Source organism: Xyrauchen texanus, chromosome 11, assembly GCF_025860055.1.
Source record: "Xyrauchen texanus isolate HMW12.3.18 chromosome 11, RBS_HiC_50CHRs, whole genome shotgun sequence".
NCBI lineage: Eukaryota > Metazoa > Chordata > Actinopteri > Cypriniformes > Catostomidae > Xyrauchen > Xyrauchen texanus.
The window spans coordinates 22,566,215-22,592,758 of NC_068286.1; the positions used below are offsets into that span (position 1 = coordinate 22,566,215).

At 39.7% G+C, this 26,544-nt stretch overlaps 1 protein-coding gene across 2 annotated transcripts in view; it reads right to left on the reverse strand.

The window, feature by feature from the left end:
• LOC127651615 (ephrin type-A receptor 6-like) overlaps positions 1-26,544 on the reverse strand; it is a 272,024-nt gene that overhangs the window by 135,773 nt on the left and 109,707 nt on the right. The gene's annotated exons all lie outside the window — the stretch shown is intronic.

Genomic DNA, 26,544 nt, shown 5'->3' on the forward strand with positions numbered 1-26,544 from the left:
TGTGTTCCTGTCACACCCCCTTCTGTGTTCACCACTCCAGCCATCACCTGCTCTATTTTGCCCACACTCTAATCAGCCACACCTGTTCCCAATCATCTCATCAAGGACTCTATATAAACTCACCTCATTCACTCAGTTTTGATCAAGTCTTGTTTCAGATCACCATCCCTCATTGCACTGCTAACAACCCCTATATTTTAGTTATTGTAGTTATTCTTCTTTGTTTTACATTTTATGGGGCTCAGTGATTTCTTTATAGTTTTGTTTCGTTATTAAACACTGCAATTAGGTTCACTCCAACTGCCGTCTTCATCTCTCCTTCCATCCAAAGCATGACCGTTCCTCAGTGAGAACAATTACTAAAATAACACTATGTTCCTGACTTATCTCTGCTATATACTGTCCCTAAACTTTGCCCTCTGGTGCAACATTATTTCTCATAGTGTAGTTTATTTCAGATTAGAATTTAATGTTCATGTTTATCCTAGACTGAATCAAGAGTTACAGTTAATGTTATTTTTCATGGCCACAACAGACATGTTGTTGTGGGGTTGTGCGAGGTGGCCTCAAAGTCAGTTCAGGGAGGGAAAGATGTGAAGAAATGATGAGTAACAGGTGACATGATTCCTTCTTTCTCTTTCCCTCTCTCTTTCTTTCTCTAGATTGAAATGTGCAACATTTAATCCTAAATCACCATGTGCAAGCACACAGGCAATTGTATTTTTTTTATACAAGCCTCATCTGTTTTTACTTAACAATCACTCACATGCTCATTCTGCTAAGGCTGCATGGGAGCAGACTACGCTATCCACAAATATCAATTACTGGTTAGAGAGAGAGATGGGAAACGGAATCTATGTGCTCTGTGTTAAAAAGTCTCCAGCATTCTATGAGATTGATACAGATTTATTGAGTTTAATCCTCTGCTTTGAGTAAGGAGGCAATAGTGGAATTATTTGGGCATTAGTGTTAATGGAACAGGAGTCTGAAAGGAGCTGAACTTGAAAAGGTTGAAATAACCTCATACATTTTAAAAGGATGGGCAAGTTATCACCTGTTTATGGAGTGAGTGTATTTCTCAATTTAAAGTCAGTGTCCCGATGCATTCTCATATGAGTGTGTCATAGTGTATCTTTACTTTATGATGCTTTCTTTTTCCTCTTCTATAATGTCTCTCTATATCGTTTACATGTGAGTCTATATATCACCTGCCTCATTATACTGTATCTCTCTGACACAAGGGTAGAGAAAAGCTAGCTTGGTAGAAAATTAAGAAATTGCTCTCATTCCCCATTCACTCATGTTCTAAGTTGTTCCTTCTCTCTCCATCATATTTTCCAAAATAAGTCCTTGTATAATAAAAACAGCCAAGTGGTCCCTTTTACTCTCCCCAGTGACAAAGAGAAAGACAAAAACCCAAGACCAATGCATCCAGCGATCAATAACATAGCAAATGAGAATCACATGTTCCCAACAGGCTTACTGGTCAGGTTTGAGTGAGTGACCTGTGTTCAGTGATTCTCCAATAACTCTCATTCTATGTGAGGGATCAGCAGCTTATGGCACACGTGCCAGCATTGGCACACAGAGGGGTAATCACTAACACGCCAGCAATGTCAAGATAGGAGTAGACTGTTTTATTCATTTGAAATTCCCCACCTGCATTCCAATCTTCATCTTAATGTAATCCTTCCTCATGATCACACAGCGTTTTTTCATGAGCTGAATGGGAGGCTAAACAAAAAGTTAAAATGTGACAAGAATTATAGCCATTCATGCATCACGAACCAGCAGCACTTTATGTTCCTTTAATCACACGAGTAAGCGTGCCCGCATTGCTTTGGTCAGGATGCATGGATGACAGCCTACATTCCGTGTTTCATTTGTTTAATTTTGCTTTCAGAACAGCACGTGATGTAATAAGGAAAACACCACTATTAATCCTTGAGGTTTCCAACCCAACATACAGGTACACCATCCTTAAACCATGGTCACATTCAAAATTACATTAAAAGATTAAAAGAGAAAACATAAACCAAAATTGTGGGGATCAAATATCTGAGTCTATTCAAAATATACATATTCTGGAAATAAAGTTCTAGGATTTTGCTATCTAGGATAAATAGTTGATCGGCTTGTGATTCACGCAGAGCGAGTCTCGTCACACTTTAATAGTGTTTAGCCTCCCATTCGGCTGATGAAAAACGCTGCATGATCGGCACAGCCTTTTACCAGGGAAATAAAAAATGCCACTCCATGTCAAAAAGGTTGCCGACCCCTGTTCTAAGCCTTGCTTTACTCTCCAGGGGCCCATGAGGCTTAATCAAGAGCCATGTAGACACAGATCTCTCTGTGTAGCTGTCCCAAAGGGAAAATAAAAGCTGTGTACGAGCTTCTATTTTAATCTCCCTTAAGCTGTAGTTTCAGTTTTGTTTAACATACTGCATTGCATTACTTTGTGTACATGAATGTACATTTCATGCCTACACTTTACTAAGTGAGCGGCACGACACATCGCTCACATCAAAATCAATGGAGCAGTGCACTTACTATGTGGACAACTCTGATTCTTACGGTGTAACATAAATTGGTTATAACAGCTGACAGCTGAGTTAATACAGTGGTTTTATAATAATTTGAATTAGGGCGCGAATGTGTAAATACAATTATTTTGCTATCAAGGAAGATTCCCTCTTCCATGAAATTAATAAATCAGTGAGACTGACTCTTACGAGAAATAGCTACCCTGTATATCACCCGACAAGACATGAAATAGACTACACATAATTAACTAAAAAGTAGCTAAATACTTGCTATTATACTTTTCATTAAACATGTCATGTTTCATGAAATCATGAAATTTCATGGTCGTAGCATAAATTTATTTCAGAGCCATATGAGGAGGGGGATCCACCCAAATAGATGTGGGATCGTATAGCAGAGGTGCCAGATCCAAATCAAGATTGTTCCAGTACAAATAAACCCCTGGATCCCAATTATTGAAAGCAAGTTCTCAGTAGAACAAACTGAATCAATACAATTTTGAGGAATTTTAAAGCTAATGCCCAATTACTGTGCTATTGTTAAAGTGACCTGTATGCTTAAATAAGAAACTCTGAATCCTTCACATCCTATAGAATCTACAATCCTTTAGATTATAGAAAGTTCAAGAGGAACAACATGGTAGAGTGTAGAAAAGTACAAAAGATCCAGGTGGCTTTCGATTGTGGAATTGTAATGACAGACATAGATGCAATGTTCCACCAAGTGATTTCCCAGGATTCAGAGCTCCTTTAGTTTTAAACTGATGTGTTAGGAACACGTGTTTTTTTTTGCAGCAGCAGCAGCAATTTTGTCCATGGTGTCTGCATCCATAAAAGCCTGAGGTGTAAGCTAAGAGGAGGTAAGAAACAAAATGCAAGAACTTTATAGGATTCAGATGACAGGCAGAGTATAAGCCAGCCTTTAGATTCAACAGAACATTCAATAGAAACCAAAATGAATTGGCTTGTCTCTTTAAACACATTTAAATAATAAAACATCGTCTCTTCTAGTTTTTATGTCAGGTCATAACTTGGCAAGATCGGTTAGAGACAGCTAGAGGGATTTCTAAAAATCACATGCTGTTCAACCGAAGAAATCTTTCTGTTTCCATGTTCCTCTTATTATTACGACACCATAGAGCTCAAAGCCAGATGTACTCCCTTCAAGAACACACCAGTGTGTCTTGGATCCCATGTTAATTGGCAGTAATTTAGTTCCTGCCATCTAGTACGGCAATAGTCACACATTAGTATTCAAAGCTGTTGGCAGCCTTTCTCAGCTTTTGATAATGAAAGTGAAAGACTTCATGACTGCTAACAACTTACTCAAAAGGCCTGAAAATAACCAAGTGATACTCTTTGTAAGCACCAACTGTCTTCCTTGTTTAAAAAAAATAGTGTATATTTGAAGAAATACAACTCTGTTTGAAAACGAAAATGGGTCTTTGTTTTATCTTTAAGAATTAAAATGGAATACATTGATTTTGTTGCTTGAAGTCCTTTTTTAGTATGAAAGTGAGACTTAGGAGAGAAATGGCACTCGTTCCTATGAACCTGTGCTTCTCTGTGTTGTTTCTTCTTTTTGGGCTGTGGGGGAAACCAGAGTACCCAAAGGAAACCTCTCGCAAACACAGAGAGAACATGCAAACTCCACACAGAAAGGCCCAGATGAGCCAAGACTCGAACCCAGTACCTACTTACTGTGAGGTAAGTGATCCTTATACATCACCATGCCAAGTTTAACTGTAAAGCGTCACAGGCAACATGATGTCTTATTTAGGTCATGATAGAGCTGCTATTTTATGCACTCGAGCTTGGGTGTCTGAAATTGAAAAACCGACAAGGAGAGAGTGTCAATTGTGATGTTGAGTCTGTCTGACAGAAATTTTGCTCTGAAGAGAAAAAAGAATGAGGGAATTTGTGGTGCATTGCTTTTGTTTGTGTAGACAGCCCTGTTTGCGCATTCTTCTGTTCGTTTGGGACTTTTCATTCGTTTTTCTTTCCCTGCCTCTGCCTCCCTCCTTTTCTCTCACTCAGACTGCTTTGATCACTCTGGCCTTTGAAGCGGCGCTCGGGGAAAAAAAAAGAAAAAAACGGGGGAAGCAGAAGTCATCGTAAGTTCAGACCTCAACTTGGTGCGACACAACTGCTGGCAAACTGAGAATCTGCATAACCTGAATATTTTTGCATATGTTCACCTGCGTGAAGGAGAGAAATACAGTTTGCTCTTATTAAACACCTTAAAATTAAACACATTACACTCAGATTTGTCATTTAAATCAGGTGCGCCTACACTTCAGTACCGGTATAAATTCAGTCTTGTTTTAGCATTTCTCTCTTGAGATAAAGGACATGGATAATTCTGCTCTCTTGCATATTCACCTGTCAAAGGTTTTTAATATCATTTGTAGAAAAGTTCCACAGGAATTTAACTGCTTGCTGAGTATATTCTCCATTTTATATTGCTAAAAACCAGACTTTACACTCAATTAGAGCTGTAGTGTTCTCTCATTCCTCTGAGTCTGCTTGACATGGCACAAGGAAACTTAAATGATTGAATTATTCTCCATTGCTACAATATTTCAATATTTCATTCTAGAACTGTACTTATCCATGGCAAAACTGATGGTCCTTCTGTACATATTTTCCATTCTGTTGAATCACTCTAAACTTCCTCAGCATCCCACAGCATTTATCCCTTAACCTCTGTCATTGCTATCTCTCAACAAAGCAATGCCTGCAGTGTGCAATTATCACATTGGAAAGTTTTCTAGTCCTGCATCTTCATTCGGAGCTTTGAACGGTTTGGCTGAGCTTAACGAGTAAGCTGAAGAGAGAAGATTCTTCTTCCCCCATGATGCCTGAAGGAATAAGGTGCCTTGTAAACAGGGTGATTACTCAGTTAAAAAGGGTTTGTGTTTTTTCAGGTGGAGGGAGGATCTGGAGCTGTTGGCTGGCACGGTGGTTTGAATACTATACAGAAGTTTAAGGTTCGAGAGGGAAGTGCAGATCAACTCGCAGGCATGAAAGCTCTGCAGGGGCAGGTTGGAGAAGAACTCCAGCGTGTTTGTGCAATGCAGTGCTGCCTGTGATGGATGGTCCTACAGCAGAGAGTGCAGAACAGGTACCGAGGAGCAGAGAGGAGAGGGCTTACAACCAGACGATGCAAGAATATCCAGGAAAGATCTTCAATGCTAAATCGATCCATACAAAGTTAAATTCACTCCCAGAGAGTTTTATTCAGTTAAATCCTACACTGAAGGAGTTAATTTAACACAAGCACATTTTAGTATGTAGACTCAACTGATCTAAGTCTTATGTTCCTCACTGAAAGGTTCTCCACAGCCAGACTGATTAAATGCAGGATCACCTCAATTGGACAAGTGGCTGAAGCCTTGGTGCACACTGCAGAGGTTAGTGCATGTGCTCCAGACATAAGCCATGTTGCTTATGCAGTAGCGTGGCACTAATATCACTTTTTCTCTTTCGATATCAATATCTGAACTCTCAGTATTGGCTGATCCCGATCTGATACCAGCAGGGCTTGACATTAACACACACCAACCCAACAAATAAGGTTAGAAATCGACAGTGGCGAGTAACTTCATCAATCTTACTAGCTACTTTTGTGGGTGGCCTCAGCTGAAGCAAATTTTATAGTATTTATCTAGCATTCAGTGTCTCTAAGCACTAAATATGACTCTTATAAATCAACCATGTATCAGTGCAGGGCAAATGAAGCGTGCTTTCGTGCGAAACGCCACAGTGCAGATCAACCTGCTCCAGAAATAAAATCGCCAGAGCTTTGGGACAGCACAGACCGAAACTTGCATGATTTAGTCGGGGTCCACTTGATATCGCATCAGCCGGCATAGACCACAAAACATACAGTATGTGACCAATTTGAATTCCAATTCTAGTGTAAAGCTTTATATGGAAGAAGTCGAACCTCTCAAACTGCTAGACAGCCCTGGCATCATAAATAGCACCGATGAGGTAAAGACTGTGTCATGCATCAAAATCAATTACAATTTTTTTTTTTTTTTTAAATACACATTATCATCCAAACTAAAATGTGTTCACTCCAGTAACACTAACTGGTAACTGGTACAGATGCATAAAGTGATTACGGTGAATCTATAAATGTTCATTTTTATTAATAATTATTATTCTGTCATCATTCACTCACTGTTATCTTGATCCAAACCATAGTATTTTCTTCCATGAATGGAGAGAAAAAAAAGATTCATGTGTTTTTTCATTTATGGAAAAAGGCACAATGACGTAAAGATGCAAGTGAATGATGACTAAGTTTAAACTACCTAGCATATCCTTTTGTACTCCAATGAATTATTTACTTTGAAAGATATATATATATATATATATATATATATATATATAGATATATAGATATATATATATATAATTATTATTATTAATATTAATTGTATTATTATTATTATCATTATTTATTTTTTAGAAGGACTATCTACATTAACCTAACTAATGTGGTTAGGACCTTATTATTACCAATGCCACAACCGCCACTGGCCAAATATTTGCCCTACGGGGATTAAGTTGCCGGTTCTTTGTGAGGTTCGGTGTGAGCACGAGGTTAAACTCCATGTTAAACTTTCAAGAAGGCAAGTACAATTTAGAATGGTTAAAGGGCTTAAAATCTGGACTTTCATGAACAAATTATTTATAAAGTTTCACTCTGTTCTATCCTATTCCTGTTTTAACTTGTCATATTTGCCTTCAGATATTCTAAAGGTGACAAATCATTATTTTTCAGCATCCTGCTGAACTCATATTATTCTTATTGCAAATCATTTTTCTCTAGTTAGGTGGGGAACTTTGGCTAGTGAAAATGCTGAGTGACAAGTGACTTTGGAATAACACTATCCAAATTGGATGGTGAGACAAAAAATTTATGTCAAGCAATTATTATAATTTGTTTCTTCATCAGTTTATAATACCTAACTCTCAATGTGTGGAACTGATTTATAGTATTCTTTTATGTGTAAAGAAATGCAACCCTCAGATTACATATGTGTATATGAATCCATTATAATAGTGAAAACTACAATTATTTACATAAATGTGTAGCCTATTTAAAAAAATTAAATAAAAAAAACATTAACTAACATTATTTCTCTCCTGAATAATGAAGCAGCAAAATGAACAGTAACTCCAGTGGAAATCGTCAGTGGAAAAGAAACCAATGATCTTGTATCTGGACTTCAGATCTCTTTTTTTGTCCACTTTACAAGTTGTGATAAGATATAAGTCCACTTTTTATTCACACAATACTTTTTTGGTATTCCATTCAACTTTAATATTATTGTACTTTGTAATAATAATAATAATAATTATAATCATATATTATTACTATTATTATTAAATGTTAGAGTTTTTATATACAAAATAAGTATATTTCAGTCAAAATTTATTAAGTTTAAAACACTCAGTATATTATTTTGGTGAAACACTCTTGGAAGACTTGAGTTTCTGTTTGAAGTTCACAGCAATTTAAATGTGCTTTCATTCCAAATCTGGAGAAATGTGCTTCAGGTGCCATTCTCAATGCATGTTATAATGGAACCCAACTTTTTAGCATCTATATCTGAGATGGAGTTTGTGTGGAGTGAGCACTGCGAGGGCTCAGAGCCATTCCAGTGCATCCCTACTGTGTAAGTTATAGACCTTATTCACAGTAATGAGGCTGCGAGGGATAGACTTACCATCTCTTCTAAAGTACAAACGGTATAAAGCTGTATAAGGCTACTAGATCCCATCTGATTTTCCAAAACTCATGAGTTTTTGTCTACTAAATATTATTGGAAAGATATTTTTTCAATGTTTTGTCCACAGAACGATTCAAAAACACTTTAAACCACAGTACAGCCTATTAAAGAGACTGCACATCTATTCCTCACAGCCTCGTTGACATTCCATCAAAAATCAAAGATGGCGCTGCTGTGAATAAGGTCTTTGCAGGTTTGAGTCTGGCCTGCAATGTGCTTCACTGTCACATTTTGCATTTTGTGACCCCCCGCGGCATGTCACAGCACCATTTTGCTGCCCCCTTCAGCTTATTGTGGCCACCTTCAGCTAATTGCATCCCACTTTTGGCATATCACAGCCCTATTTTGCGGCCGGCCCACCAGGAAAAGTCCCAGTTCTCCCGATGGCCAGTCCGCCTCCGCTCAGATGCATTTGAAAAAAAACAGCCCTATCTCCCTATGAAATGAAATCTACCTCAAAGGTTCTTTTGATTTTGTTTACATATACTTCCATATTTTGGTATAGCGGTCCATATAACATCCAGGCCACAAAATCAGATGTGCATGTAACTTACATTTCAAGTCAGTTTGTGAAGTTTTTTTTTTATATGCTATTCATTTATTTTAATTCAATTTAATGTAATTTAAAAATTTTCATGAATCCATTCTTTTCAAAACATGCCAAATTAAATATCTTTCAATTTCAATGCAAATAAATAGTTATTTCATAACACTTCCAGTGAATCTAATACATTTAAATAAATGTAAATACTCGATTTTAGTAAATTCAAGTGAATAAACTTATTTGCTTACAAATTTATCAAAGCATTATTCTTTTGTAAATGGGAACCACAGCTTTGGCTCTTTCCTTTTCAAAGAACAGTGTAGTACCCATGTTTCCTTTTCAATACAATAACAAACCAGGTTTAATACTGCACCTGGATAAACTTTAAAGAGGTCAAATAATGCATGTTTTATCATTCTTATATTCCCTGCGCTCCGCTTATAATGTTAGTTGTGATTTTATTATTAATTACCATTTTCCAGAATTCAATGCACTTTTTGCACCTGTGCCTTTAATAGATTTTTGTAAACACAACCTTCACGTGTTAAATTAGATACAGCACTTTGCTGCATTTATTTGTGAGCTGCTGGTTTTTCTGGTTAGCTGTCAGATAAAATATAGATTTGACTGCCCTATCCTTTAATAACAGTCTCTTTACAAATCCTACATTACATTGTGACAAACAATCCGCACTGTAATGTGTAACACAAACTGTTAGTCAAGTCAAGTCAAGTGGTTTTTATTGTCGTTTCAACCATATACAGTTAGTAAAGTACAGAGCGAAACGAGACAACGTTCCTCCAGGACCATGGTGCTACATAAAAACAACATAGGACAAACACAGGACCACATGAGACTACACAACTAAAAATACTTATATAAAATACCGATATATACCTATATAAAGTGCACGTGCAAACATGTGCAAAAAGTACGGGACAGTACAAGACATTTCTGACAATGAACAGGACAATAGGCACAGTGAGAGACAGTGCAGCGCCGACCAGTACACCGTAGTGCAAAAAGATGACAGTTTCTAAAAACATAAACATAACATACTATGAGATAGCGATAGTGTTCTATGCACATAGCAGTTATTGAGGTAGCAGTTATAAAGTGACAGTAATTAAAGTGCAACTCAGGACACATGTGTGTGTGTCAAACCAGTCTCTGAGTATTGAGGAGTCTGATGGCTTGGGGGAAGAAGCTGTTACACAGTCTGGCAGTGAGGGCCCGAATGCTTCGGTACCTATTGCCAGATGGCAGGAGGGTAAAGAGTTTGTGTGAGGGGTGTGTGGGGTCGTCCACAATGCTGGTTGCTTCTCAGCTGTCCTCACTATCCTCTGCAGGGCTTTGTGGTCTGAAACGGTGCAACTCCCAAACCAGGCAGTGATGCAGCTGCTCAGGATGCTCTCAATAGTCCCTCTATAGAATGTAGTGAGTATGGGGGGTGGGAGATGTGCTTTCCTTCGAATAAAGTAGAGACGCTGCTGGGCTTTCTTGGTGATAGAGCTGGTGTTGAGGGACCAGGTGAGGTTCTCCGGCAGGTGAACACCAAGGAATTTGGTGCTCTTGACGATCTCCACAGAGGAGCCGTCGATGTTCAGCAGAGAGTGTTCACCCTGTGCTCTCCTAAAGTCAACAACCATCTCTTTTGTTTTGTCCACATTCAGGGACAGGTTGTTGGCACTACACCAGTCCGTTAGCCGCAGCACCTCCTCTCTGTATGCTGACTCGTCGTTCTTGCTGATGAGACCCACCACGGTCGTGTCATTGGCAAACTTGACGATGTGGTTCGAGCTGTGCATTGCTGCACAGTCATGAGTCAGCAGAGTGAACAGCAGAGGACTGAGCACACAGCCCTCAGAAAGGGGGGCCCCCATGCTCAGTGTGGTGGTGGTGGAGATGCTGTTCCCAATCCGGACTGACTGAGGTCTCCCAGTCAGGAAGTCCAGGATCCAGTTGCAGAGGGAGGTGTCCAGGCCCAACAGGTTCAGATTTCCAATCAGGTGCTGAGGAATGATTGTGTTGAATGCTGAGCTGAAGTCTATGAACAGCATTCGAATGTATGAGTCTTTTTGTCTAGGTGGGTGAAGGCCAGATGGAGGGTTGTGGCGATGGCGTCGTCCGTTGAACGATTTGGATGGTACGCAAACTGCAGTGGGTCTAGTGAGGGGGGCAGCTGGGTCTTAATGTGCCTCATGACGAGCCTCTCGAAGCACTTCATGATGATTGGTGTGAGTGCGACGGGACGGTAGTCATTGAGGCAGGACACTGAAGACTTCTTTGGCATGCCTTGAAGCACGTTGGAACGACGGCGCTGCTCAGAGAGATGTTGAAGATGTCGGTAAGAACATCTGCTAGCTGGTCTGCACATCCTCTGAGCACTCTGCCAGGAATGTTGTCTGGTCCAGCAGCCTTCCGTGGGTTGACTCTACATAGAGTTTTCCTCACATCCGCCGTGGTAAGACAGAGCACCTGGTCGTTGGGAGGAGGGGTGGTCTTCCTCGCCACCACGTCATTCTGCACTTCAAACCGAGGGTAGAAGTCGTTCTACGTTAAGATCAGACCAAAATGATCAGGGACTTAAAAATTTGTATTTCTTTTGTAACACTGCAGGATCCTTGTGCAGATGTGGCAGGTGCTACACACAGCCAGGCACAGATTTTCAGAACGACAGATTTTCCCACATTTTACTATTATCATTAGTTTCTCTGGTGTGTACTATGAATAATAATACTCTGCATATCCTTCTTCCTATATATTACCTCACAGTGATTGCATGGCCAAAATTCTGAATTCCAATTCGGGATTGTTAAAAAAAAAACTGTAGGTGGTCCTGTGTTAATGTGTTTAAATTAATTCATCTGTCTGAACTCGTAAAGTTGTGGAAGTCCTGACCATGTGGTGTTTGCAGCTTAGTTTTAATAAATTATCTTTTCTCTGTGAACAAACTTTTGAGGTCTATAAATTGCAGTATACACTTTTATCTAAGATAAATCAAGCAAAATGTTATTCCTTATGAAATGACCCCCTTTAAGCTTGCTTTTCAGAAAGGAAAATCACAGACTACAAAGTAAACTACATTTTAAGACTGGGACCCAGATGTGCTAAAGCTACAGCCTCTGAAATTAAACAAGCTTTGACAAACATTCTATCAAGAGAGGCATAATCTGTCACCAGTACCAGAAACTGTAGTTCATTACTGAGTAGCAGCAACAGAAATAAACAAGTTCAGCATCTCCTGACAGGTCAGAAAACTTTTTGCTTTGCATCTTGTGCTTGTCGCTCTTTGTCTGTGTTTCTCTCTCCCTCCTGATGTTACTCAGTGTCACAGCTTCATCCCTTAACACTGCTACTAATATTTACAACTCAGATCAACATAATGTATGATGCCAGCCTGACGGGCAATAATGGATGTGGTAGCTCTGATGGCCTATGGCCAGCTATTTATCACTCTGAGGGCCCTGACTGGGTCTCCTGAATATCAACACAAGCAGCTCTGAACTGTCTCAATCCACAGCAGATGATTACAGTATTTGGATTATACAAACTACAGTATATACAGGCTATAAGCCACAAGTGTGAATTCACCGGGATTTGGTAAAACAATGTACAGCAATCTGAGAGAGGATATGTCAAATTAGATTACAGTAGATGAGAACAAAAACAAACAAGTTACTCTGTAGCTACTCTGTCTGGTCATACAAATACAGATGCATACCAAAGAAACACTTGTGCGTAAACACTGTTTAATTTCATACATCACTCCACTTGCTGAGAATTAAAGAGTCTGGGTAGAAAACAGACAGACTACCTACAGCAATGATTGTTCCATTAAAGGTAATCAACTGTACTTTTTTTTTTTTTTTTTTAATCAATAGGTAAGAGGTTACATTTAGTATCACCTATCAAACATGGCAAGAAATATTCTGCTCCCACTATGCAGTACACCGTTGACCAAAGTTAAGCCTTTTTCTAAATAAATGAATGATTAAATGTGATTAGCATGTCCATACATAATGGGTCTCATTACAGCCATTAAATCTATGATTTCTAATACCTCTGTTGCTATGGACACCCCATGAAATAACTGACACTTTAGTGGAGTTTTATGCTACATCTTGTAATATTTTGTAGTTTTCTATTAGTAGATATCTTTAATAATGCAGTCATCATGCTACTAATAACATTATAGCAAAATGTCTATAATTTGGCACAATCAAAGTTCTGTAGTAAGTTTACTTATTGTACATTGACAATATGTGTAGGTAATATACTCAAAATATGAAAGCTGTTATTGTATTTTTTTTTTACTATTCTTGAATCCAAAATGTCTGCTTCAGATCTCAATTGATAATGCTACATATAAGCTTTTTCTCATTCTACTTCACCTTGGCTGCACTGCTTGAAAAATAAAAAAAAGTTTAGAGGAATTTTTTATAAAAAAGCATCCCACCTTCACATTGAAAGCAGTGTTTGAAGCTTCATGTGCCTGATATGACTAAGTAAAAAGAAAGGACTTGGAAGGAAAGGAGAGAAAAACTCTTATGGCATCTCCTGCTGTGCTGGTGTCCACTCAACTGCTGTTTGAGTTACAGAGAGAAAGAGAAAAAACAGCAGAGGGGGACAAAAAGTAGAAGGAGGTCTGTGCACTCTTTAAGTTTCTCTCTGAGTGACAGGAGTTGGAGGTAGTCTGGGTTGTCTCTGTAATTGGGCTAAAACAGTAAAGGGACAGAGAGTTTAAAGTTTCTGCTTTGCTTCTATTTCACTGCATAATGTGGGTACTGTTCATAATTCAGTAGGGAGTCTGACTGTTCAGAAACAAAAGAGTGAAAAAGAGAGTTATGCAGTGAAAATGAAAAAGAAAACACACAACAACACAATTGTATAAATGAAGCTTGCCCCAGATGACTGTGACTCAATTAAACATGCATTCCATTTCGTCCATCACTGTGTCTTTAGCAATAAGCACTGAAGAAAAACAGTTTAGCTAACACTTTACAATAAGGTTCCATTTGTTAACATCAGTTAAAAACATTAGTAAACATGATCTTACAATGGAAAATACTTTTACAGCATTTAAAATCATGTATGATGTTTATTTTAACATATACTAATCCATTTTTAAAATTAAACGTTGTATTTGTTAACATTAGTTAATTAGTTTGTTAGTGGAGTTTGTTGACATCGCCTCTATCGTCGATATCTTAACCTGTTCAATCCCTGTGTATCGAAGAGTGGACAAAGTATGCTTAAATTGATTGAAGTGAACACCCATGTTTCTTTTTTTTAAGCATTAAGTCGAATATTGCTTCTATGTTCAGCAAAGCGTGTTTTTAAACGCCTTTGTGTTTTTTCACGTTGAGGGTGCATTCGTGGATTGTTCGTGTTCTCACTAGAAGAGCATGACCATGGCAACTTTGCGGTTGCGGCTTTCCTTCTTCTGGGGGAAAGCCACTCCAGACATTCCCCGCTCCGGGCCTTCTACCTACGGGTACGAGGCCGGGTCGGTTAGCGCTGGGGGCAATTCGGAACTCCAATGGGAGTGGCTCTGCTGAGTAATCCCCCATGGACCTCCCATTCCCCAGCACGCTCGATTGCCCCGGTTGAGTTCTGGGATGAGACAGGCTGCTCAACTCAGGGCGAGTTTAATGTCTCTTTAGGAGCTTGTGAGCATGATGAGCTCTCGATAGCAGCATCGGAGAGCGGGTTGGCGCAGTTGGACACTGGGGACTCGACTGGATTTCCACTGTCGGGTGTGGCCGCCCAGTCTTAGGCCAACACGAAGCTGACCCATTCAGGGCTTGTAGGTCTACGTTGTCTCTGTCGACCAAAGCCTACAGCGAAGCTGGACAGGCCTCCTCTGCCCTGCATGCCCTGGAGCTGTTATTCAGACCACTCCATCCCCTGGTGGAGAGCCGGAAGGAGAATCTTGTGTTCATTTTTGTTTTGTTTTTGTCTGATGCCTAAGTGGCTGTTGTATCCACATTTTCAAAAAAAAGAGCAGTTTCCTCACTCACTGGATCACACAGCCGGTGTTTTCAGCCTTCGTTATAATGACAGCTAGACACCGAACACTCGCGACCAGGCCGCTACGAATGTGAGCCCCCCGCCTTCACGTGCCCGAACCGGTCCTATGGTGGGTATTCGGAGCAATGTAAGTACTTCGAGGTTCCCCTCAGCACAGCCACAAGCTCAGGACGTGAGGCTCCTGCTCCACCCCACCACTCTGCCCCACCCACAGGTACATCAGATGCAAATGTCAGCTTGGAGGCATGGCTAGCGCTGTCCAACCTGTTGCGATGGCTGGCCAGGACCATCTGACTAGGCTACGTGATTCAGTTTGCCAGCCACCCACCCGGGTTCAGCGGCCTCGGTGAAGGGCGAGAATGGCGGCGTCCTGCGCACAGAGATCACGACCCTTCTGCAGAAAGACGCGATAGAGCCTGTCCCTCCAACAGAGATGAAGAAAAGCATTTTGGTATGCGTCTGGCATCAAGATTAGTTCTCAGTGGTAGACTTGAAGGCAGGTACATCCACGTCTTGGTTTTACCTCGGCACAGGCCCTTTCTGCATTTCGTCTTTGAGGGACAGGCATACCAGTACAAGGTCCTCCCCTTTGGCCTGTACCTGTTGCTTCACATCTTTACACAAGTTATGGAGGCAGCCCTTGCCCCGTTAAGGGAAGTTGGCATTCACATCCTCAATTATCTCACCAATTGGCTGACTCTAGCTCACTCTCGAAATCTGTTGTGTGCACACAGGGACAGAGTGCTCGAGCACCTCAGCCGGTTGGGGCTTCGGGTCAACTTGGAAAGAGCAAGCTCTCCCCAGTTAATAGCATCTCTTTTCTCGAGATGGAGTTAGACTCAGTCTCTATGATAGCATGCCTCAAGAGCGAGCATGCACAGATGCGTGGTGCTGAAATGCCTGAAGTTGATCAGGCGGAGAATGGCAGTCCCACTGAAACAGTTTCAAAGGCTCCTGGGGCATATGGTGTCCTCGGAGGCGGAGTCCTGAGATGGGCATGGCACCTCGGCACAGATCGCATGGCCATCACGCTGATCTGCCGCCACTTCTTCAGCCCTTGGACATGCCTTGCATTTTTGTGGGCAGGGGTTCCCTTACAGCAAGTGCCCAAGCACGTTGTGATTACGACAGACACCTCCAAGCAAAGCTGGTGTGCCGTGTGCAATGGGCATGCGGCCGCTGGCTCCTGGACAGGCCTGCGACTGCACTGGCAGATCAACTGCCTCGATTTCTGGCGGAATCACTGGCCCTGTGGAGGCTTGTGCCATTGATCTAGGGCAAGCACGTGTTGGTCTGGACGGACAACACGGTGACGATAGCATATATAAACCGCCAAGGTGGCATACGCTCACGTTGCATGTCGCAACTCGCCCGCTGACCTCCTCCTGAGGGGTGACCTCAACTGTACAGCAGGAGACTCCACCCTAAGGTGGTCCAGCTGATTTGGAGTCAATTCGGCCAAGCACAGTTAGACCTGTTTTCTTCCTGGGAATCCTCCCACTCTCCGCTCTGGTATTATCTGAAAGAGGCTCCCCTCGGCACAGATGCGCTGGCACACAGCTGGCCCCAGTGGCTGCACAACTATACATTTCCACCAGTGACCCTGCTTGCACAGACCTTGTGCAAAGTCAGGGAGGATGAGGAATAGGTCATTCTCGTGGCGCCGTACTGGCCCACCCAAACTTGGTTCTCAGAACTAACGCTCCTCGCGACAGCCCCTCCCTGGCGAATTCCCATGAGGGAGGAACTCCTCTCTCAGGGACGGGGCACCATCTGGAACCTGCGCACAGACCTCTGGAACCTCTATATCTGGCCCCTGGATGGGATGCGGAAGATCTAAGTGGCCTACCACTGGAAATGGTAGACACGATCACTCAGGCCAAGGCTCCCTCTATGAAGCAGCTATATGCCTTGAAGTGGCGTTTGCGGAGAGCTCCATTTGAGCCCCTAGAGTCAGTTGAGCTAAAGGTGGTCTCACTGAAGGCTGCCCTCCAGGCTCACGTCCATCAAGAGAGTTGGGGATCTGCAGCCATGCTCTGTCAGAGACACCTGCCTGGAGTTCAGTCTGGAGTAATCTCATATGGTCTTGAGACCCTGACCGGGCTATGTGCCCAAGGTTCCCACGACACCTTTTAGGGATCAGGTGGTGAGCCTGCAAGCACTGCCCCGGGAGGAGGCAGACCCAGCCTTATCGTTGCTGTGTCCAGTGCATGCTTTGCGCATCTAATTGGATCACACGCAGAGCTTTAGACGCTCCGAGCAGCTCTTTGTCTGCTTTGGCAGACAGCAGAAAGGGAAAACTGTCTCCAAACAGAGGCTTGCCCACTGGATCATGGATGCCATCGCATTGGCATACCAGGCCCAGGGCATGCCCACCCCTTTGGGATTATGAGCACACTCCACGAGGACATCCTCTTGGGCATTAGCCAGTGCAACTCTCTAGCAGACATCTGCAGGGCAGCAGGCTGGGAAACACCCAATAACTTCACACGATTTTATATTCTCCGGGTTGAGCTGGTTTCATCCCGTGTGTTGTCAGGTATGAACAAGTAAGTATGCGGAGCAGCTGGCCAGGTGTACTGCTTACAGCACCTTTCCTCTCCATGAGTTCACGAGATAGTGGACCCTGGCGAATTTGGTGGAGGAATTCATAGCCGGGCCCGGTACGTATGCTAGTATGCCCTGCACTGGGGTAGGTGCTCCACATGCGCTGGTTAACTGTGGTAGCCCCCTGTGATGTATTTCCTGCGGTATGGTTTCCCTATCATTAGATCCGCGTCTCCCTTGGGCAGAGCTTATTTGCTACTGGTCGCCTCGTTTGTAGAGCTCCTCCCCTCTGGGAATGTCCTACCACAGCACCTGGTAAGCCCATGTGTCATATTTGTCACATGTTAACCTCCCCTTCAGGCAGGATGTGGTTTCTGTGGTGTCTTTTCCTCCTGGAAAAATTTTTCACTCTGTGGGGAGAAAAAAGAGAGAAAATGCCATGGCTGGCACAGCCTGTTCCCATAGTAGATACGTCTTCCCCCCAGGTGTGAGAAATTATGCAAAGTTTTTAGGGCGTTGTTTCTAAACAGTCTGATCTATGAGTTATTCAGTTCCATACATGACAGAATAAACTGTGTTTAGCCAACTGTCCTAGCTCAAATTTTCAGGTGCCTGGGAAAAAGGGGCCATATTATTTGCTATTGACAGAGTCAAAAAGTGATTTGGTGGGACCAGCTATGCTACCTATGGAGATGCTTTGATGTTAATGCAGGGGAGAGTCCAGAGCTCTGAAGCAGAATTTGAATAAGCTATCCGGCATTTACTGTATTGGTTCAATGTCTCCTTCCTTTCTCCTTCAATCCTGAGGCAAAGGGTTAAACTTAAAGTCAGAACACACAGGATCGCTGTGTACTTTCCCAACAATCTCTCACAGTTGGCAGAACACAGCACTAATGCATTGATTCAACGGAAACTCATGGCATGACAGGGAAGGACAGATAAAAAGAGACAAGCGTCGATATAACGGATCAAATACAGGTGTATGAAAATGGCAGATGAAACAACAATAAAGAGAGACATGGTTTAAGTGACAGGACACTGCTCAATTATTGCAATACAGTTTAAACAATATTTGCCTTACTTTCTGGTTTCAGTCAACATTGATTAAGATCAAGACTGAAGAATGCCGCAGTGAAAGCTGTGTGGAAGAGAAAGCGCCTTTTGCAGGCTTAACGATCAGCTCACTTGTGCTTTCCACCATCCACCATTTTTTTTATATCTCAAAATATATTAATTCTTAAGCTGGTTAATATGTTTCTCAGACATATGCATTCACAATATTGGCTAATTGTCTGATCTGAAAGGAGATTTGAGAAAAATCTGACAAGTACAGCTACAAAAGAATTGTCAAAAGGACCTTTATATGAAAAAAAAAAACAAATGAAAAAAATAATTTGTTTTTACAAAATGATTAGGAGAACCTCTAATTATAATCAAGGTATGCCAAACACTCAAATGATTGATACAGCTAACTGTTATGGTGTGAAAATACTTTAGTAACTTTGTAAATGTGTTCTGTTAGTGTGAATTAAAGTCTTCTTTGTATTAAAGGTATGGGCTGATGCCTATGGCAAAATAATGATTGGTTATGTTTGGAAAAACATACTACTCTTCCTTTTTCTGTAGTATACTGTGAAAATGTTCTGTACGCACAGTATACAGAATGATTACACATGTCAATACTGTTTAAAACATTTACCATTGCATATTGCATAAAGTTTTACATATTATTTTTTAAAGTAAAAATAGTAGCCTAAGCAGTAATCTGTATATACTGTACAGTATGCAGCAACCAGAATGCTGGCATTCCATTCCGAACATAGCCATTGTTTAGTCCCAGCCCAAACTCTTCCAAATTCGTAAAAAGGTGTTAAGAATTGCTTTCAGAGCATGTACCTTGAATATAAATGTATGTTGTAGATAAGTGTATTTTTTCACTTGTTCATACTTCTGCCAGTGCATGAAAGACAAAATATACTTGTATTCAAGATATATTCTCTGAAAGCAAGTCTAAATATCTTATATGCTACTTCTGAGGTGAATGTATGTTTTTTTTTTCTTCTTTTTTTTTTTTTTTTGAAGGATTTTTAGATATTTAAAAATATTACAATTTTTTATATTATATTTAACATTCTCAGATAACACATTTTTCTTCTGCAGTATGGCTCCCAAAGTAAATGTGTGTTGTTTTAAAGGAGATTTAGATATTTATATTGTAAAACAAGCCAATTTGTTTTTTGCTGTGTAAAATGGGTGAAGTCTACCCTCTCTCACCATTTTGTTCACCTTGATCCATCATCCATCTTTAACTCACAAACAAAAAACAAACTCTCTCTTCTTAATAGAGCTGCATATTGCTGATTTTCTTTTCAATAAGAAACACAGTGACACATATATTATGATTCAATATGTCGTGAGCCATCACGTTATAATTTAGCTGCAGCAAGCCTGTGTGAGGGACGAGCGTCCCCGCGCATAAATGTGCATCAGCCAGGAGCAGTTTCAATCGCTCCCCCTTATATCGTGTTTCTTCACACGACTCATAGAAGTGATGCTGACCGCACAGAGAAATGCCAGTTTCTGAGATGGTACTTATTTGCATGACCTGCTTCCTTATTATTTGAACTTTAAAAAAGGATTCATTAAAGATATAACACCGGGTGTTTCATTTAAAGAGAGTTTAATGTGATCTCATGTTAACGTTAATTGAGATCAAAGGACTAATCGACAACTAACATTTTTGTCGACACATTTTTATTGTCGATGTTGTTGATAACGCCAACTAGCCGTTTCAGCCCTACCACATAATACCTTATTTTTAATTTTAGGAACATTCAAATTTATCACAGTAGTACTGGGATAAAAGTTGATAATTCGTTTCAGCTGGCTGTTTTGATTCTGAAAAGTTTTTTGACATCAAACAAATCATGTATTTTACGACTGCTGTATACGGTTTAAATTTACCTACAGTCAGCTGAAACAAAAGACTGTCTTTTTGAGAGGTAACTTTGAGAGGTACCTTCAGCTAGTGCTGTGTCATGTGAACAAGCGGCTGTTCAATCTGAATGTGTTTTGAGTCCGCTCGCACTGTTTTTTAAAATAATTTTCCATGTAAACATTCGCTAGATGGATGTCTTTTGACAACTGTGTCACGTTTCACTGTGTTTTTAGCATCTCTCACAGAAGCACTGCATTTTTAGAAGCTATGTCAAGTTAAAAAGAACTTCTTCAATGGATAAAAACACATCTCGAGACACCTGCGTTCTGCTCTGTTCATTGTGATCCATTTTGCTTATGTAACGGTTACTGGAAGAAATGCTTTTAGCCAATATTTACATGAATGCTACTCATACTCGAGAAAATAAAGAAATGTTTTTCTCAAAGTCACCAGAATTGAACACTTTGGTGTTGTTTTTTTGCAACAAAAATCTCATGGGGTAGCATGCCCCACACCGCCCTAGATATTAAGGTTCATTATCCCTCTGAGATCTGAGGGTGTTTTGGACCCTGGAGAAGTTTTGACATGCCTTCACATTTGTGCATTTTTCAGTTGCTTAAAAATATATTAATATTAAATATATTAAAAGTCTGATAACACTGTATTCAGCACAAACTGGGCTAAAATAATATGTGAGCAACATGTATGTACAGGTTTGTATTTTTGAGAAAATAACATTTATGCGTGATTTTTGAAAAAACTCAAATTTTAAGTCACAGAAATAAGGTCATATAACAGATACTAAACATTTGTCCACACAACTTTTGAGAACTGGATCTTGTAGCCTAGAGTTTTTGCTACAAAATGATGTGAAATCCATCCTGATCACTCATTCATACAAAACAATATAGTAATTTAACTTTTGTAAGACACTTTAGTGTTGAAAGGTAATATGCGAGGAGGCGTGAATGATCATAAATATTCATTGTAATTCATTGTAATTCACACATGAGAGACAAAGACCCTCCCCTGGGACTATCAATGAGAGAATGAATGTGAGGAGACTTAATGATCCAAATCAAATTTTAAGTTAAAAGAAGTAATCTGAAGTAATCTGACTATATATTTTCTTTACATTAAGACTTTTCTTAATTTTAGACCTACAATACCGTTAAAAGAAGTCTCTTCTGCTCACCAAGACTGGATTTATTTGATCCAAAATACAGAAGCAACATTGATATTCTGAACTCTTTTTACAATTTAAAAGAACAGTTTTCTATTTAAATATATTGTAAAATGAAATTTGTGATCAAAGCTGAATTTTCAGCATCATTACTGCCTTCTTCAGTGTCACATCATCCTTCAGAAATCATTATGATATGCTAATTTTCTAATATGGGCATATTTAAATTCCATTTTACTCATTTTACCTGAACAGATATAAGCTTTGTTGATGATAATGAGGCATTTAAAATGTAATCTAAACATTCATATAATTTTATATCATATTACATATCATATGTAAGTCCAGCTCTTCTTCTGAGGAAAATGTTAACACTTCCATAATATCCTGGAGCTTTCTCGTCTGTGTATCATTACAAACACACAGAAAAGTTGAGTTGTGTTGTGTTTACATTAAACCTCAGAGTCGGGGGCGTGTACATTCCCTTGATTGTCTCAGCACATTAGTGTATGAATGGCGTGCTCTGCTGGTGGGAGTGATCACATAACAGATAATTAGATAGCATAGTAAAAACTGTACCTCGCTTTGTTTCAAACAGATTGCATTTCAGGAGAACATTTGTTTTAAATTTGTATTGTTTTATTTAAAAGTAGACATTTTAAGCTTTTTTAGACATATGTTTCATGTTTGTGTGATAAGTATTTGCAGAGTTTCAGTTCATTTTTGTGACTTGTTTCTGAAATATGCTCGTGAACACAGATACCGCTGAAAGCTCACCCTTTTTATTTTTTTTATTTTACAAAAGCACAAGATTCTGTTGTTATTGTGAGTGTACACAAATAAAAGTAGACCCTTTATAGTCTCTAATGATGTCTTACACTTTTCTGTATACCCAAAAATGAGTATTTTAAGTTGTTTCTGCTGTAATGACGAAAATATCCAGCAGGACGCGCCGGCGAATCCATCCACCCCAGAGGGTTAAGCAGATTTAGAGGTCTGCACCCTGACCTGGGCCCAACGGGACCCGATAACCCGACAGGTTAATGTCAAATTAATTAATTACATAATTAATGTAAAAATAAACAGGCCTACCAATCTTGATAAGCGCACATGCTCTCACTCACTTTAGGGGGGAGGGGCGTTCACACTGAATGTGTTTTTGCGCACGTCTGTTCCGTTTTCCCATTGTTTAAACACTTGCTGGACGAAGGTCACCTGTGCTCTGTTTTATTCTTTGTGCTGTGTCTAGATTATTTTTAGCACAGAAGTCACAAAGATTCAACAATCTGAACAAGTTGAGGCTGAATAGAGGGGACTGTTACATTGTTTTATTATTTTATTAAAACATGTATTATTCCAGATTGTTCTACTCAAGGTGAAGTTTCAGTAAATAAACGATAAGGCAATGCTTTTTCCCTTCTGCTCTATTGTACTAAGGTGCTGCTGGGCCTTGTTAAAACTGTGGATGTTTACTGTTTCAGTACTGTTACGAATGTTGCCTATGTTGCTTACATAAAATACAGCCTATTGCAACAGTAATTGCTAGGAGAATAAATTATTGTTCGGTTAGGTGCTCATGCCTTTGATGAACCTGTTAGATTGTCAGATTTATTGGCCAATCAGATTTTTTTATTTGTAGTTGGTAGGTGTAGCCTTCTAGTGGGCTTTGTGTGACACAATCACGCATTAAGTAATGTACATGATTAGACAGTGAAGAGCACGAGAGCAAGCATTTATTACAAAGCAACAAGCTATTTGCCACACATTAAAAAAATAAAATAAATTTATTACATTTCTTGTTGCACTTAAATCTGTTTTGTATAATATTCTGATGATAGTGAAATTTTGTAATATGGCACTTTTCGTACCACTGTCTCCTTAAGATGATTCGCTTATGTTTTCCTCTTTTGTAAGTCGCTTTGGATAAAGGCGTCTGCCAAATGAATAAATGTAAATTTATAATATTGTAAAAAAAATTATAGTAATAATAATCCAGAATTAGGATTTCCTGACATAGCTTCTCTGAACTACGAGAAAGCCATGGGCCACTCTTCGACATGCCCCTACACAAAACTAAACTTACCGTTACGTATGCCATGGTTAATTTCCACTGAAAGAGCCCATATGACATTCTGAGTTTTCTCTAACAGAAAGAAGAGAGAGTATGATCTAACTTTACACACTGGTTTGTTTGGCTGTAATAATTCCAGTATCAGCAGTGACATCTGTTTCTGCATTAAAAAGAAATAAAACATAATCAAGGAACAAAACAGGACAAAGTTGGCTGTCATCAGCAGCATCTATCACCATTGAGAAGGAGAACCTAATGGATTTAAAAGCCCAAGATGTTCTGCATCGCCGTGTGTTTGCTAAATTTATCAAACAGTAGAGGATGGCTGATTTTCCTTTCACATAAATTGGTAAGTGCTTTTTGCATTGTTACATCAGGAGTTTTCGAATTTCTTGATAGATTACAATGGGTTTTTTGAAGTGTAAACTAGACTGGCTTGAGCATTCAGTGTCATGTCTAGTTCTTGATGTTGGCTTTCGTGCCTGGGCATTTTTTTTAAATTGGTGGCAAATTTTTGTCAATTGGTACTATTAGTAAGCTGTGACATAATGAACCATGTCTATCGGGTTTTCTCTTTGTCATGAACTGCATCGAAGGCCTAGACTTAAAATGCATGGGCCACCACTGGTATTAGGTAACTCTTTTGTCCACATGAGCATTCTCCAAGTTTGACCATCACTCATTTTCACCACTTCTGAGGCAACAAGTGGAAAGGCTAGTTTCTTATAACCATCTTTGCTATGTCAAACTCAGAATCCCATGTAGTACTGCAACATAAACACCATGGCTGCACACATACTGGTTATCATATTTGCGATCACATTTTATCATAATAAATTATTATGAACATATTAATAGAACAGTTCACCAAAATTATTTAATTCTCTCATCGTTTATTCACTTTCATGCCATCTCAGAAATAAATGACTATCTTTATTCAGCAGAACACAAATTCATATTTTTAGAAGAATATATCAGCATCTTAACATTGCAATTGAATGGGTGCCAAATGTTTTAAGCTCCAAAAAGCACATATAGCATCATAAAAGTAATCCATATGTCTTATGAAGCAAAACACTTGGTGTGTGTAGGATATAGATCTATATTTAAAACTGTGAAGATGGTGGATTTCAAACTGCCTCTCACATGACTTTAGTGCGTAAGCCTCCTCAGCATATATATTCATATGTAGATACCTTATTAGCAGATGTTGCTATGGACCGCAGTACTTTTTCGACACAAAAGCATAATATGCAGTGGTCTGAGCAAGGAGCTCAGTCTGAGGCATCTCCTCCTGCATTCAAACCAGTTCAAACAGCTCTCTTTGTTGACTGTTCCAAGTTGGCAGCCCAATTGACCTATCTAAACTAGCCGAATGAGGCATCTGTGTATGAATATCTATGCTCCTTTGTTGTAAACAACACTGCACTTCTATAATTTTTTGAATTTCATGCATCAGTTATCATGTGAAATGGCCAACCCGCTTACATCACGCGAGAAGCAGCATGTATCTGACCCTGGCAAATTTTTTTTTTTTAAATGTTTTGAAATATTAATATAATCCTTACAAACACCTAGCGTTTCGCTTCAGAAGACATTAATTAACCCACCGGAGTCATATGGATTACTTTTATGATGGCTCTATGTGCTTTTTGGAGCTTCAAAAATGTGGCAACCATTCACTTGCATTTTATGGACCTACAGAGCTGAAATATATATCTAAAAATCTAAATTTGTGTTCATCTGAAAAAAAAACAGTCATACATACCTGGAAGGGCATGAGAGTGCATAAATGATGAGAGCATTCAAATTTTTGGGTGAACTATGTTAATCTTTTAAAATCATATTATAGGTTTATTAGTTTACAATCAGTCATTTAGTATGGTGGCCCAGGGGTGCACAACACAACAATGAAATTAAGTCACTAAACAACAGAAAATACACAGCAAAACAGAAAAACCTTGTTGGGTTTCAACCAGAACTCTTATTGCACACACAACTTTATTAACATTTCCAAAGGAATTTAATCAGTTTATATTCAAAGTGACACTTCCATACAGTACATGGATTTTTTTTTTTTTATTTCCACAATGGAAACCATGTTGACTGGGGAACTTCTCATGTAAGTGATTCACAGTGGCACGAACAGCTTTCTGCTTTTTCCACATGATCTTGCATGCACTGAGTCAGACTGCCACATGACATAAACAATTTTTTAAATATTTATTTTCAGTTCATTATATTGTATTGTGGCTTAATTTCGTTGTCTTGTGGCTTGTTTCCATTGTTCACAGTTTTCTGTTGTGTTGGGGTTTATTCCTTTTGTATTTTCAGCTTTTATTTACTTTGCTAATTTGGTTGTGTTGTGCACCTCCAGGCCACCATACTGCAGTGCACCTGCATCAAAGTGTAAGGTGACATTTTAAAATCACTCATGTTGGGAGGATTAGTCAGTTCAGTTTGAACGTACATGTGAAAAGGTTAAGCAACATGATTATCATAACAGACTTCAGCTTTAAGTTGAACAATTTCAAAACCTCTCAACAAAAAGTCTGACACACAAAAAGAGCATGACAAGCATTCTAAACCCTTAAGGCCAAAAATCTACAAGAAAATCTGCAAAACACAGGGTAGCAATGGGTGGTGAGTTCTAAAGTGCCACAACAGTGGGAGGCGCCCCAGAGCATTAACCCAGCAGCAGTATAGATGCCGGTCTCTCTCTTCCTCTATTTCTATCATTGACACACACAAACACACACAAATAAGTTCAACATGCTGAGCAATTGGTCTCTGATGGGCAGGGGAGAACTGATTATGGATTCACTATGCAGCAGGAGCCGTCCTGACGCTGGGGATTTGATTAGGGCTTTGACAGGTG